Source organism: Rutidosis leptorrhynchoides, chromosome 8 (genome assembly GCF_046630445.1).
Source record: "Rutidosis leptorrhynchoides isolate AG116_Rl617_1_P2 chromosome 8, CSIRO_AGI_Rlap_v1, whole genome shotgun sequence".
NCBI classification, from domain to species: Eukaryota; Viridiplantae; Streptophyta; class Magnoliopsida; order Asterales; family Asteraceae; genus Rutidosis; species Rutidosis leptorrhynchoides.
The window spans coordinates 275,582,469-275,599,636 of NC_092340.1; the positions used below are offsets into that span (position 1 = coordinate 275,582,469).

The 17,168-nt window shown below is 33.6% G+C and overlaps 1 long non-coding RNA gene across 6 annotated transcripts; it reads right to left on the minus strand.

The window, feature by feature from the left end:
- Window positions 1–11,565: 11,565 nt before the first annotated feature.
- On the minus strand, window positions 11,566–13,460 carry LOC139862679 (uncharacterized). 6 transcript variants are annotated; one of them, XR_011764255.1, is made up of 5 exons: window positions 13,120–13,460; window positions 12,764–12,850; window positions 12,516–12,570; window positions 12,004–12,395; window positions 11,566–11,910 (listed from the first exon to the last, which is right to left on the minus strand). It is a non-coding gene; the product is annotated as an uncharacterized lncRNA (long non-coding RNA). The 6 variants fall into 6 exon arrangements; XR_011764256.1 differs by having other exon boundaries at window positions 11,567–11,910; window positions 12,764–12,845; XR_011764253.1 differs by having other exon boundaries at window positions 12,516–12,845.
- Window positions 13,461–17,168: the final 3,708 nt, after the last annotated feature.

A 17,168-nucleotide genomic window follows, 5' to 3' on the forward strand; every position in this document is an offset into this window, starting at 1 on the left:
CAAATCCACCTATATGTGAAGTGAGCTCTATAACCGAGAACCACTTCACCCGATCCGCACCCATCCTACACATACACATGCACATAGGATATTAACACTCACCTTGAAGTCTTGATGGATGCCAAACCAAACTTCGCAATCGCCAATGGAAAGTACTGATAGTGCTCCAAATGAACATATATTTAGTAGCAATATCGTTCCAATATGTAAAGTTTTTAAATGTAATTTCCTTATTTTTAGTTGTAATAGTTAAATAAATAAGTGCGAAGACGAAAGACGCAAATCGCTCGAAAATGAAGATTTAAAGACAAAAACAAAGATTTGAAAGACCAAAACGTCCAAAAAGCTCAAATGTACAAGATACAATTAAAAAGGTTCAAATTATTGATGAAGAACGTCTAAAAATGACAAGAGTACAAGTTACAAAACGCAAAGTACACGATATAAAATAGTACGAAAGGACGTTCGAAAATTCGGAACCGGGGCATGAACCAACTTTCAGCGCTCGACGCAACGGTGTAAAAATTACGAGTCAACTATGCACAAGAATAAAATATAATATTTAAATAATTCATAATAAGAATAATATTAAATAATAAAAAGTTGTTAATTGAGCATAGTTCAGGGGTCGTAAATGAAAATTCAATTTCTAATTTCGCCTATAAAAGGCTATGTAACGATCGAAGGATAAAAGAACTTTTCTATCCTTTTTTTTTTTATCTATATATCGATCAATATCTATATTCTATATCTCTATCATAATGTTAATGTAATCAGATATAACAATAATCTTAATTTTAATTTTAAATTATGATAATAATAAGATTTATGATAGAGATCGTTTGAGTGTGTAAGTCGAAATTCTGTCCGTGTAACACTACGCTATTTTTAATCATTGTAAGTTATGTTCAACCTTTTTACATTAATGTCTCGTAGCTAAGTTATTATTATGCTTATTTAAAACGAAGTAATCATGATGTTGGGCTAATTACTAAAATTGGGTAATTGGGCTTTGTACCATAATTAAGGTTTGGGCAAAAGACCGACACTTGTGGAAATTGAACTATTGACTATTAATAGATGGGGGGTATTGTCTAATTGAGTGACAACTCATTGGAGTCTGTCGAACCTATCTTCAAATTAATTAACCTAATAATTAATAATGATTATGGTTGTCCTATTTAGTGATGTTCATATGGAATCTGTTATAATCATTTAATTAATCAATTGGGTTGGGTAATTGATTATTCATTCTGATCAAGTGGATGAATTAATATTCATAAACTAATTAAAACAGGGGTGGATTACATACAGTGATAACTGGTGTAATTGTTGACAGAAGTGATAACTGCGTCACAGTTTAAATCCTTAATCAGTTGGAATATTTGACTTCGGGTATAAGGGTAATTTGACGAGGATACTCGCACTTTATTTTTATGACCGATGGACTATTATGGACAAAAACCAGATAGACGTATCAAATAAACCAGGACAAAGGACAATTAACCCATGGTAATAAATTAAAATCAACACGTCAAACATCATGATTACGGAAGTTTAAATAAGCATAATTCTTTTATTATATTTCTCATCGTATCTTTATTTACTGTCATTTTATTACTCGCAATTTTATTTACTGTCATTTTATTTATTGTCATTATTTTACGCACTTTAATTATCGTCATTTATCTTTACGCTTAAAATATAGAATCGACAAACCGGTCATTAAACGGTAAAACCCCCCTTTTATAATAATATTACTACTTATATAATTATATATATTTTGTATAAATATAGTTAAAAATATAGTAAGTATCACCAGCTCCCTGTGGAACGAACCGGACTTACTAAAAACTACACTACTCTACGATTAGGTACACTGCCTATAGTGTTGTAGCAAGGTTTAGGTATATCCCATCCGTAAATTAATAAAACTTGTGTCATATTTTGTAGTATTTTGTATTAAAAATAATACTATTTCGTACACCCCGCTGCACACATCAAGTTTTTGGCGCCGCTGCCGGGGACGCTAAAACGCTATATTTTTAATAATATAATAATATTGAAATAGAATATAATAATATAATAATATTGAAATAGAATATAATAATATAATAATATTTTAGAATCAAAATATAATCGTAAAAGTTTTAAAAAGTCGTATTTATTAAATACTTCAGGGGTATATTATGTAACTTGTAATTAATAATTACTATCATGTCGCTTTCATGTGAATAATAAATTAATTAATTTCTTTTCATTTACTATTCATGAATAGTAAATGAGTTAAAAAAAAATTTGTGTAAAAAAAAAAAAACGTTTTTTTTTAAAGAAAAAAAAAATTCGTTTTTTATATAAAAAAAAAAAATAAAAAAAAATACGTTTTTTTTAAGGAAAAAAAATCGTTTAAAAAAAAAAAGGAAAAAAAAAAAAAACGTAAAAAAGAAAAAAAAAAGGTAAAAAAATAAAATTATTAAAAAAAAATATATTTTTTAAGATTTTGTCTATAAAAAAAAAATGTTTTTTTTAGTTTTATTACCTTTAGATTTTTAGACTATAGTCGCAACTTTTAATATTAAGTTTAGTTTTGCCATAGTTATTTTCTTATTTTTATTTTTCAATGCCTTTTACCTATGTATCAATTACAATTCCAATTAGTGATCTCCATTTGTAGCTTTAATTTTAAGATAGTGATCGTTATAAGGTTGGATTAACCGCGTGTTTACAAACCACTCTTCGTCTTTTTCATTTTTCGACACTTTTCGACGCGCACTCTTTTTCTCTCTTATTTCTCGCCATTCTAGTTTTTAGGACTTAGAATTTTTCTACTTCTTCTCTAAATTTCTTAAAATTACGAAAATTTATTTTAAGTGGTTAAATTGATAGACATTAAAATTTTCTGGTTCGTAGTAATAGTTAGATTTGTACGTGGACCGGGTTATTGGAGCCAAACAGTACTCAATTATATTGAGACCAAACGAATCCTGCCCCTCTGCTGCATCTTTTGGCTATTCGAAACGTGGGCAAAAGCAGAAAAGTCTATTAATTGGATAACTTATATAATTTTTCTTTCCTTTTAAAAACTAATAGGATATTCTGTGAATGCACCGAGCAAAACGTTCACCACCTTTCATACGTTCACCACCTGTAACTCGATCAAGACATCGTTTAACGAATATCGCCGCCGTTGATTTTTCTTTAGAATCGTCATCTAGTCGAACAAGAACTCCAACTCAAATTTCCGATAATCCATCTTTTGAACCCGACTTCACAATTAAGAACCCGGAGCATATTCAAGGACAATTCCAAGATCTTGAACCACTAATTATTCCTCCTGAGCCACAAACCATTAAATCAGAATCCTCTAGTGATTCGTATTCAACAAATTCAATTATGGAAGTAACGGAACCTCTAAGTATGGAAGATCGAATGAGAGCCACACGCACGGGCCAAGGTCACGCCATTATTAAGCCAGAAGTTAATGCGCCAGATTATGAAATCAAAGGACAAATTCTACACATGGTAACTAACCAATGCCAATTCAGTGGTGCACCGAATGAAGACCCAAACGAACATCTTCGTACGTTTAATAGAATTTGTACACTATTCAAAATCCGAGAAGTGGAAGATGAGCAGATCTATCTCATGTTGTTTCCCTGGACTTTAAAGGGAGAAGCCAAAGATTGGTTAGAATCGTTACCTGAAGGGGCGATTGACACATGGGATGTTTTAGTTGAAAAATTTCTTAAACAATTCTTTCCGGCATCTAAAGCCGTGAGACTTCAAGGAGAAATTGTTACGTTCGCGCAAAAGCCAAATGAAACATTATATGAGGCGTGGACAAGATTCGGAAGGATGTTGAGAGGATGTCCTCAACACGGTTTAGACACTTACCAAATAGTACAAATATTCTACCAAGGTGTCAACGTTGCTACACGAAAAGACATTGACATAACAGCTGGTGGTTCCATTATGAAGAAAACCGCAACTGAAGCTTACAAAATTATTGATAACACAGCCTCCCACTCGCATGAGTGGCACCAAGAAAAAGATATTTTTCGTTCATCTAAAGTGGCTAGAGCCGATTCTAGCCATGACTTTGATTTCGTTTCCGCAAAAATAGATGCTTTCGAAAGACGAATGGAAAAGATGAATAAAGATATTCACGCAATACGAATCAGTTGTGAGCTATGCGGTGGACCACACTTATTGAAAGATTGTCGCATTGAACCAACATTGGAACAATGAGAGAATGTTTCCTATATGAACCAAAGGCCTGGAAATAATTATCAAAATAATTATCAACCGCCAAAGCTAAACTTCAATCGAAATCAAAACATTCTTTACAATCCAAAAGGACCCGAAAATAACTGGTATAACCAACAAGGTCCGAATAACCAACCAACTCAAAACAACACTTTCAATCAACAAAGACCTGGCTTATATAAACCACAACAACAAACCGAAGAGAAAAAGTCAAATATGGAAGACGTGGTATTCAAGCTAGTTGAATCTCAAACACAATTTATTGAAACTCAAACCCAAACGAACGAGAGATTTGATCAGTCATTAAGAACTCAACAAGCTTCCATTTTGAATCTAGAAAAACACGTAGGTACTCTTGCTAGCATGATGAGTGAGAGGGAACAAGGAAAGCTACCGAGTAATACTGAAGTAAATCCTCGAAATGAGAATGTTAATATGGTTTCAACGAATTCTGAAAAACCAGCACCAGAAGATGGGAAGGTTTTAGATGAGAGTAACAATGAAGAAGTTACACCACCACCACCCGAGTATGTAAAGCCAGTGGTGGCACCATACAAACCACCCATCCCGTTTCCAAGAAAAGGAGTTGAGTATGAGCAAGTGATAGGTAATAAAGATTGTGATACCTCTGGAAAGAAGAAGAAGAAAAAGAATAAGAAAGTGCAAGAAACAAAAGCCGTAAATATAAACCCGGTGAAGACAGTTCCACCAAAACCTCCACCTAGGGTAGGTGATCCGGGTGAATTTATTGTTCCTTGTCTACTTAGTGATTGTGTCATGTATGATGCACTAGCAGATTTAGGTGCAAGTGTAAGTGTTATGCCTCTTTCCTTATATAAGAGATTAGGTGTAGGTAAGTTAAGTCCAACGGATATGAGTGTTCGACTCTTTGATCAAACCATTAAGCACCCAGTTGGAATTGCTGACAACCTACCCGTTCAAGTAGGCAATTTAACCTTTCTAGTCGAATTTATTGTCATTGACATAGAAGAGGACCCAAACGTTCCTCTAATTTTAGGTCGACCATTCTTTGCGTCCACCGGGGCGTTATTTGATGTAGGAAATGGAAGAATGACACTTAAAAGTGGTAAATCTCCACCAACTAAAACCGTTGAACCAGTAAAAACGATTGGTAATAACCATGTTGTTTTACCAACTCCAACGGTAGTGCTTAGCAATAATGAAACGCCTAAGTGTGGAAAAAATGAAGTAACACCTAATGATAACCCAATAACAAAGGACCCCGTTGTTGATACGAAATTAGATGACCCCGTTATTAACAGTTCAATGAAGAAACTTTTTAAACGGGCTATTGATGCTAGAAGTAAGGGGAACTTTAAGTTATGTAACCGGTTAGTATCCAATCTGTCGCCTAAAGAAAAGGCGAAGCTAGTTGAATTATGGGATATTACGGAAGAAGCCGGGCACTGGCTTAAAGAAAAAGTCACAGATAGGCAAGTTGATTATGGACCAAGAGAAATTGACGATGAAGTTAATCACAATTTTGACACCACAACTACCTAAGTGTGGGGAGATTCAAGTGTTCTAAAAAGATAATGCTATCTAGAGTTAGTTGTTCTGTTCTCGTGTAGTTCCGAGAATGGAACCCGATTGGTCTTTTCCGCTAGCAGACACTAAAGAACTAGTTTCCTCCCTCCATTCTGATTTTTTTTTTATTTTGTAGGTTTTATATAAAAATTAATATGCTTTTTAAATTTAAGTTTTGTGTGATTTTAAAAACAAAATTTACTTTATTTCATTAAGTTAAAAAAAAAAATTGATTTCTAAAATTCGTCGTGAGTTGAAGACTAGGTCATAGAGCCGAAATTGCTTTACCCGAGAGCGGGGCGAAAAATTTTGTTAACATTATTTTTAATTTTATTGATTTAAAGTATGCCAAAAATATTATACTTTATAAATTTTTGAAAAGTGGGGTAATATACCCAACTTCAAAAATATATATATATGTTTGTATTTTATCTTATGTACAAAACAGGGTAAAACAGCGCACTTTCAAAGACTGTCATGAAGTTCAGCAAAAGCTACTGATTTTGACAAGACGCAAAAAATCAAATGTGAAATAACAATATGTTTGCAAACTCGGTATTTTTAATCACTTTTTTACGCTAATCACCCTCATGAATTTAAATTATAGTCTGATTTCATGCAAATGAGGGCATTGCATGATCTTAAGTGTGGGGAAGGGTTATAAATTCTCTCAGGTTTATACTTGGTTTATTTGCCAAATTTTGTGAAAATTTGAAAATTTTTCAATTAAATGAAGTCAAAATCATGTTTATACATATTTATGAACGGTGAAAACTAGGTGATAATACCGAAATTATCGTTACATCAGAAAGGACATAAATTGAGAAACAACCTAAAATGCTTGAATTCATTTAAAATGGAATAAAGGAGAATAAAAAGGCAAAGAAAGAAACTAAGTGTGGGAAGAATGTACCAAGTTATTCAATTTAAAACATATATCACATATTTTTGTATAAGAATTATTGCAGGTACTTTTGCTTTGGACGATACTAATCAGTTTTACCCGGTTTACTGTAATACATTTGAAAGAAAGATGGATCTACACGATGAATCAATTCCATCATTAAAAGGAAGTAAAGTCTTCCGAAAAAGACACGCGCTTCTTGATTTAGGTCATGAAGTTGTCGTCCAGACCAGCTGTAGGTTGACGAAAAACCTAGAAAAGTCATCACTAAAATCAGCAGGAAATCCACGGACCTCAGCATCAAACAGGGTCGCCAAGTGGTCAGACTTATCCTAACCATGAGAGGGTCTGTCTTGTAAAATGGGGAGGGCACCGTGCAAATTAGCTTGATAAGACTAATGAATCAGATCCCCAGAAAGGATAATCTCCTTAAAGATTAAAAATCAGCTTTTAAGACTGATATTACTCAATCCTAGAGATTGACCTTAAAGATTGAGAATTCAAACTCATGGAATTCAATGATATCTAAACTCGAGCTTGAACGAGAAAATATTTTGATCAAAAATACAAACCGATTTGTTTTCTGAAAACCCATTTTCAATGCGTTCATTACCATTGAACGTAAAATCCTGAGAATTCATCAGAATTCATTAGGTCACCTGAACCAAATCGGGTGTCAACCGTAAGAACGGTGGTTGCATAGCATGGTCAGAGACAGGACCTTGTGCCAGACCGAAAAATCATAGGATGATCTTTACTATCGCTCCTACCAAGGATAGTTCTAGCATCCGACACGTTAAAAGACCATAATCATCTGCATGTCACGGGACATTGCCTTAACAGTTTCTTGTTCATTGCTTTCCTTTACAACCGGACGGTAGTTTACCGAAAGGTAATATACGGAACAAGTAAACTGGATGTGTGCTTTCCGATACCGAGATAGCAGTGGATGACACGAACCTAAATGTTTTTAGCCAAAATATTGATCCACAAATATATTTTGCAACACCAATGGTGGATCAAATCAGAAAACTTATCTAGGGTAAAAGCTAGATTGAATTTTTAAAAGATCAAATGTTTTCATAAAGATCCTATTTCCTAAAGGATCTAAATTTTTATAGTCATGTGGGACTGTAAACCGCCTTTCAAATGTGTACTTTGCTTTGGAAACCGAAAGTAAATCGGCTATTTGATTGCAAGTGTCGTTGACCTAAACCCGAGGCAACTATGGATGACACACCCACCTTTAACCATCATTACTGTCATTGTTTATACCGCTATATCAAAATCACTGATGTACAAAGTGTGATGAATAAAAAAGTGATTCATGTATGTTTTTATTTCAAGTTCTGTATTGCTTGAGGACAAGCAACGCTCAAGTGTGGGGATATTTGATAGTGCTCCAAATGAACATATATTTAGTAGCAATATCGTTCCAATATGTAAAGTTTTTAAATGTAATTTCCTTATTTTTAGTTGTAATAGTTAAATAAATAAGTGCGAAGACGAAAGACGCAAATCGCTCGAAAATGAAGATTTAAAGACAAAAACAAAGATTTGAAAGACCAAAACGTCCAAAAAGCTCAAATGTACAAGATACAATTAAAAAGGTTCAAATTATTGATGAAGAACGTCTAAAAATGACAAGAGTACAAGTTACAAAACGCAAAGTACACGATATAAAATAGTACGAAAGGACGTTCGAAAATCCGGAACCGGGGCATGAACCAACTTTCAGCGCTCGACGCAACGGTGTAAAAATTACGAGTCAACTATGCACAAGAATAAAATATAATATTTAAATAATTCATAATAAGAATAATATTAAATAATAAAAAGTTGTTAATTGAGCATAGTTCAGGGGTCGTAAATGAAAATTCAATTTCTAATTTCGCCTATAAAAGGCTATGTAACGATCGAAGGATAAAAGAACTTTTCTATCCTTTTTTTTTTATCTATATATCGATCAATATCTATATTCTATATCTCTATCATAATGTTAATGTAATCAGATATAACAATAATCTTAATTTTAATTTTAAATTATGATAATAATAAGATTTATGATAGAGATCGTTTGAGTGTGTAAGTCGAAATTCTGTCCGTGTAACGCTACGCTATTTTTAATCATTGTAAGTTATGTTCAACCTTTTTACATTAATGTCTCGTAGCTAAGTTATTATTATGCTTATTTAAAACGAAGTAATCATGATGTTGGGCTAATTACTAAAATTGGGTAATTGGGCTTTGTACCATAATTAAGGTTTGGGCAAAAGACCGACACTTGTGGAAATTGAACTATTGACTATTAATAGATGGGGGGTATTGTCTAATTGAGTGACAACTCATTGGAGTCTGTCGAACCTATCTTCAAATTAATTAACCTAATAATTAATAATGATTATGGTTGTCCTATTTAGTGATGTTCATATGGAATCTGTTATAATCATTTAATTAATCAATTGGGTTGGGTAATTGATTATTCATTCTGATCAAGTGGATGAATTAATATTCATAAACTAATTAAAACAGGGGTGGATTACATACAGTGATAACTGGTGTAATTGTTGACAGAAGTGATAACTGCGTCACAGTTTAAATCCTTAATCAGTTGGAATATTTGACTTCGGGTATAAGGGTAATTTGACGAGGATACTCGCACTTTATTTTTATGACCGATGGACTATTATGGACAAAAACCAGATAGACGTATCAAATAAACCAGGACAAAGGACAATTAACCCATGGTAATAAATTAAAATCAACACGTCAAACATCATGATTACGGAAGTTTAAATAAGCATAATTCTTTTATTATATTTCTCATCGTATCTTTATTTACTGTCATTTTATTACTCGCAATTTTATTTACTGTCATTTTATTTATTGTCATTATTTTACGCACTTTAATTATCGTCATTTATCTTTACGCTTAAAATATAGAATCGACAAACCGGTCATTAAACGGTAAAACCCCCCTTTTATAATAATATTACTACTTATATAATTATATATATTTTGTATAAATATAGTTAAAAATATAGTAAGTATCACCAGCTCCCTGTGGAACGAACCGGACTTACTAAAAACTACACTACTCTACGATTAGGTACACTGCCTATAGTGTTGTAGCAAGGTTTAGGTATATCCCATCCGTAAATTAATAAAACTTGTGTCATATTTTGTAGTATTTTGTATTAAAAATAATACTATTTCGTACACCCCGCTGCACACATCAAGTACCTATTCCATTCATCACATAACGAGTAACCCAATTAGGGTGGATATACAAATCAACCCAAATCGACAACTAGTGCAATTTCGACCCAATTGCACTTCCAAGCTCAAACCGCGCCCAAACTAACCAATAATCATTAATACAAGTGAGAATGATCCTAATACACCGATTAAACCCAAACACATGTGTTAAACACTTATCATTCTCAAAATTGCCCATAAACCCTAATTTGACCCATAAGAAGTCAACATCACACCATTAACAAGTTTCGACACCAAAACATATTTAACTCGGGTTTATACTTCAACTTAATTCATTTTAAGTTTATAAACCTTATTAAATCGACAATCGGGTCACAATCATCACCAAAACCCTAATTTTGACTCTATTCAAAATTACTTAACCTATCGAACCCAAAAGGCTTCCAACACCTCAATAATCACTAAATACTAGTGATTACACCCATTTGTAAGTCTTACAAGCTTACACTTGCTCACCAAACCCAAAACCCGCCAACATCAACAATAAATCCGAATCTTGGTGTTAATCTTCAATTATTAACTAATGGGATTTCATTTATAAACATACAATCAAAAGCCCCAAATTTAGATGATGAACACGAAAACGAAATTCGGAATTAGAGCTTACCGCTAGTATCACCTTGTAGCTAAGAACGAGGAGAACAAAGTTGCCTCTTACGCTTTCGATCGAATCCCGCTTCTTCCTTTCCAAATCTCACTTTGAATCAAATGGGGTTTTAAAGTTTTGAGAGAAAATGAAGAAGAAAAGGAAAAAGAAATGAAAGAAATGAAATGAGTGGATGGGATTTAAGATCCCAATCTGGCACACACGCGAAATAACCAAAATGCCCTCATATTTCCTTTTAAATTGCGATATCCGGAACCAGCTCAGCAGCATCGCCGAGCCGCGGCCTCCTTTTCTCGCGCCGCGACAATACACTAGGTCTGGGGTTCGTTTTACAAGCCATCTGATCTTGAAACTAGTTAAACGCCGCGCCGCGGCTCCTTCTGTCGCGCCGCGACCCAAAACGTGGTCTGATCATTTCTCGCATACATGAACTTTAACACACGAACATGTCTCAAACCCTTCATACACTAGTCGTACATACACGATACACCTATATATCATACACGGGGAAAATGGGGCGTTACACAAATGCTACCATTCTTATCTAATTTAGCTCTTTGTAATCTTAAAACTTCACAAAATTATTTATAGACAAAATTGCCCAATTAGTCCACGTGTTATTCGATTTTTGCCCAATTAGTCACTCGCATTTTATACCTGCACTCCTAGTCACTGAATTTATTATTATGTCCCAAACTAGTCCCTGCAACTAACTCCTGTTATTGGCCCGTAAAGTAGGCTACCTGTGCGAATCACGTTGGTAAACATTTTTTATCTAGTATTAAACAAGATTCAGGGGCACGCGCTTCGCTACTAAGAATTGTTTGTGATTGTTTCGATGACTATTCATTGTACATTCAGTTTGCATGGCAAAGTATTCTACGGTTAAAAAGTTACCATCATTCGTCGATGGCTATTCATTACAAACTTAAATTACATGCCAAATTATTAAACGGTTATAAAATTACCATAATTTACATCCTAAACTGTTTTAATATATAGACTGACGGGTACATAATGGTTAAACATCAAAATACAAACATGCTAAATACATACATACATTGAAAACTTAAATTACATTCCATAGTTGCAGTCTTAGTTCATAAGGTGACCAAGTTTACAGCCAACTATACATACAATGTCTATTCAAAAGTTGTGTAGTAGTTTTACATATTGTTTCACTGTACATACAGAAGCTACATTTGTACAGAAGATGTGAGAACGTTGTTGGTTACTGATGCACTCTTCAAAAGCTTCTCAAAGTATTTTCAACCCCTTTTCTTTTTGGATTGATAGATGAATGTACCTGTGTGTGATGTTTGTCATATTTTTTGTCAACGATATGGCATAGAAGTATACAAAGTTAATATATTATGGACATTAATTTGATGATGCTTACCTGGCTCAGCGTAGAGGGCTCTTTTTGGCCTGAGAGATCAATGGGTCGATCCTTTGGTGCTGATGTTTCTTCTGAAGGTGTGACTCTTAATTCAAACACTTTGTCGACAACAAAGTCTGAGCGAACGACTGTAATGAAACTGCAAATGTAATGGTTATAGGGTCATTTGCGGAAAAAATTCGCATAAAAGGGCTAACGATAATTAATCACAAATATTAACTGAAGTTTTTTTTTTTTTTTTTTTTTTTTAAAAAGCATAAACTAAAACAAAATAAAAAGGGTACTAGAAACTAAATAACACTCTGTAGTTTTCAATTGGGTTTTATTGAAATCAGTGAAAAACAATTGGGTCTTTAACAAATCAATACTTGATCAACAATCAACGAACACACCTGCAACAATAAAAAAGTCTAAAGCTTTGGTAACAAAGAATAATAATCGATCAAAAATATAAACAACCCATGGTTAATAAAGTCATAACCTGACTAAATAATTTAAAATCAGATTATTACCATTTACGAAACTTGCAGTATGGGCAGGCATGCTCTTTCTGCTGTAAGCCACATCCTATTGTCCCATTATAATTTATAATATACTTTTTAAAGATAATTCAACATGCTAAATCAAAATATCTTTTTAAATTGTATACTATCCACTCATGCCTAAGAATCTAGATTCAATTAATATGGTAATCACCAATTGCAAAAAGTACTAACAAATATTTTTCCAGAATGAAAACATAAAATAAAAGATAACTTACAATCAAACACCGTGATTTCTCTTATATGCCAACACGATTTAGCAATCCCATTTAAGTTGTGTAATCTTAAACCATTAGATGACTGATCTATCACAAACACAAACAAATGAACAAAATCAGAAAACTAAGCTAATTTTGACGGCAAAAACCTAACTCTAACACCTACAATAGACAAAAAAATGAACCTTTAACTCTTTCTACAAAAAATAAAGACCTCGATCATCAATTGATCATGCAAAACAAACGCTAAGATAATAAAATTAAAAATTACACTATTATATTGTGAGTCACTCGCACAATTCTGAATCAAAATATCTAGAAATCAAAAACAATAAAATTCAAGAAAAAATTCGTACCTCGTCGATTTTAGAACGAAATAATTATAACCCTGCAAATTTTATGTCTTCACAACAAACGAAGAAACATGAGTTGATCGACGCAGTCGGTGGAGGAATACGGTGAACGGCGTCGGCGGTAGCAACATCGATGATGGTGGAGGATAATCTCAAAAATCAAAATATACCCACATCAATTAAAAGCTTTGAGAGGGTATTACATTTGATAAATTTCAGAAAAACTTAAATAAACATATCCAAGAGTGCGCTGCTTCAGCAACCTCATTTTGCGAATTGCATGCTAAAATAAAATGTGCAACATGGTATATAAACCTTACAATCCTAGAACAAATTTACGAAATGTGAACATGACCTTTTTTGTTCCCTTTCTAATAAAAAAAATAAAAAAGGATTTAGTAAACACACATATACCAAATGTTATAAATCGGGGTTGTAAGTAAACCTTCGTTGAAACGGTGATGACTCCGGATTGATCTTTGAATCGTGTGAACACTTTCCTAATCGAATATTTCGACCCTATTAGCCACGGGTTACACGAAGTTTCGATTGGGATAAGACAAAGATGAGATTGTTGTCTTGGCTAAAAGAAAACAATCAAACAATTGCAGAGAATATCGAACTATTTGTTTGTGTTGAAAGTGTTTTGAAAAGATCAAAAATCTGGAACCTTTTTCAAATACATAAAGGGTGTATTTATAATGGGTCAAAAGGTTCATTGAAAAGTCACAACATTTGATTCATACCCACTAGTGACTTGGAAGTTAATATTCAGGTATTTAGACTTAAAATCGTCTAAAAAATGTAAAAACCGCAGTTAAATGCCCTGGAACAACCCCAAAACGTTTGGGGTTCAAATGTGCATTTTTGGTTGAAAAGGCACCTTTTCAGCGAGTTCAGTATTAAGCCGCGCCGCGGGCTAACAAAGCACCACACTTCCAAACATGCCAAAAACTCTCGACCTCGAAATCACGCTTTAAGCCGCGCCGCGGGCCCAGGAGCCGCGCCGCGGCTTAAAGCTACTGCACACCAAAAATTAATTTTAAGCTTATTTTCAAGCGTGGTTAGCCTTTCAAGTCGCGTTTCGCATTTCTAATGTTCCAAACATTATTTCCAAGCTCACTAACATAACCTCAAACCATTTTACACTTTACGAACGTGTACTCCACACTCCCAAAATACGTGTAGCGTTTCAATGGTTCGAGCACTTTCAACTTAGCAATCCAATCAACTAAAATGACGTTGGAACGTGAATAGGAACAGTTTGAGAGGCGAGGGTGAGGTGGACCAATGAGGGGAATTTCTTCACTTCTCTCAATAGAAGATGAATCAGGTGTGTCCTTACAACCCTAGAAAAATCAATTGTGCTTGATTCTGCTCTAATAGACAATATTCAACCAACAACTAGGGTTTTTTTTAAAATGGATGTTGAATGTATTTGTGGTAATCCTCAAATTAAATACGACTTGCTTAGAGCTTATTAAAGATTGACACACAAGGATTAATGTGATTCGAAATGTGGTTTATAATTGTGGGTGAGTAGTGATTAATTCTTTTGCCCTAATTTTTAGCTAAATTTCAGGACTTGATCACAAGCTTTGTAAACATTTGTGTAGGTCATATTTCAGCAGCTTCTTCACTGCCATACTTGAAATGAGTGATGAAATTATTGCAATGGCACCAATAAGGTATTCAATTCTTGAATATTCAGATGCGTTTGTTTTACTTCGAGTTTACTAATAATTTGTGTCTAGGGTTCATGGGACTAATTTAGCAGATATACCGTTTATTGCAACGGCCGAGCCACATATAAAAAAAAGAATGTGTGCCAAACTGTTGAACGGGATTGAATCTGTGAGTCTTGGTTTAAAATTACAAATTTAGGATATCTCATTTGAGTTTGTTAAATATGACGATAAATAATTAGGATCTTAGAGAATTTGGAGTTAGAACAATGGTTATCCCATCATCATCCGAGACAATTAGTGTTTGAAATAAGAAATATGGTTTTAATCTTCTGAAGAAGGAAACAGAGAAAGAAATCATGAAATTAAACACACTTGTATTTCATGATTGTTTAAGGATGCGGAAGACTGTACGTACTAGGTTAATTCCTTGTTTCCCTACTCATACAAGTGTTTGTGTGTTTGTGTTTTGACTTCAAAAACGGAACATATAGGTACAACTATTGTATCACTATATACTACTAAAGGCATTTAAAGTTACCAAATAGTTTTGTCATACAATGCATGCCATTTACCAATTTTTTTATTAGTGTAATTTAGGTTTTTGTGTGAAAAATTGTTTTCATTTTGCAGGAATAATTGATTTAAACAATGAACCACTTCACTAGTACTACTACAAAATAAATGGTATTTACTGATGAAACATGTGTTATTCAAGTGGTGTGATGAAACATGTGTTATTCAAGATGGAAGCATTTATTATAGAGAAAGATGGTCAATTACTTAAGTTGAAGTTTATAGTTTTTGGTGGGGTTATTTTGATCCGTAATTGGTTGTTTAGTTAGTAGAACTTCAAGTGAGTTTGGTATTTACCGATGAAACATGTGTTATTCGAGTGGTGTATGTTTTTGTTAGTATGTAATATGGATCTTTCTGTTATGCATATGTTTGATGTAATGACAGTTTTGTTATGCAATTTTGATGTATATGTGCTTCTGCAAATTACCCAAACATGTAGAACAATTGTGTAGGCGGTGTGTTTGTGCTTATTCTGTTGTATATGTGTTTGTGTATCAATTGCATATATGTTTGTATGAACTTTGTTTACAGGTTGGTGATTTTAGTGAAATCCAACGAATCATTTTAACGGAATGAATTTACTAGGTTGAAAGTGGTAGCTATCTTTTGTTACTCTAGAACGGATTCGAGAAGTGTAGAGTTCACGTCCGTCAAAGGATTAAAGAGATGGCTTGATTTGGGATTTAGTTTGTAAGTAAACAAACTATGGTTGGTTGTCCAGGCAGGTGGTGTGCCGCACCATATTCTTGGTGCGCCGCACCTATTACATGAAGGGACCAAAGTTTTTCCAGAAGTCTTCAGGTACACCGCACCATAACTTGGTGCGCCGCACCGTATATCTTGAAATGGCCATGGTGCGCCGCACCACCTTTTTGGTGCGCCGCACCACTATGCGAATTCTGCATAATTGTTTCAACTTTTAATGTACAAGTTGCAATGGTTCACAAATGATTACCTTGTTTGCCTGGATATTTTTGGACATGTTTAAGTTGTTTATTAGGATATTAATGCACCTTTTCAATCATGTCCATTGCCAAGGGTAGTGGCACTTGATTGTGGCCATTTACCAAAGATTGCAACACTTCATTGCATCTTTTCGACTATTATGAATATATGGATTCATTTCCAGAAGAATTGTTACAGAATTTGAACATTCTAAGCATGATTTCTACACATAATATCCAGATTATACAATCTACAATTGCTAGATTTATCATCTTTTAACCAAGATGGTAAATCATTCATTGTCCTATCACAATCAAGATTTCGTGTACCCCGTGGCTAAAAGGGTTGAAATGCTTGATTAGAAAAGTGTTCACACGATTCAAGAAACAATCCGGTGGTCATAATCTACAACCCTAGCCCCAATATATAACATTCTAATCAAGCATTTGCAATAATGGTGACCGGTGAATTTATTAAGAAACTGTCTTCCAAGTTAGTTAAACTTGTGAAGTTTGAAGGAAGCATTTTGATGTATGGAAGAAATGATATGAATTTCATGGGATTCAAATTGGATGTGTATAAGCGATATTAATTATCAAGTTGATGGGTTGACGATTCAAGTGATGATTCTACACATTGGTTCAATCATCATGACAAATACAATTTCTATTCATCTTAATTAATCTGTTGCCATGATTTAGATAAATAGAAATGCATAAAGCATTAATTGCATGCTAATAATGATGATTTGATTCAAGAACTCATCATAGAAAGTAATTTGATCATGAACATATGTTGTCATCAATATATGACAGAAATTGTATGATTGCCTTTATATATTAA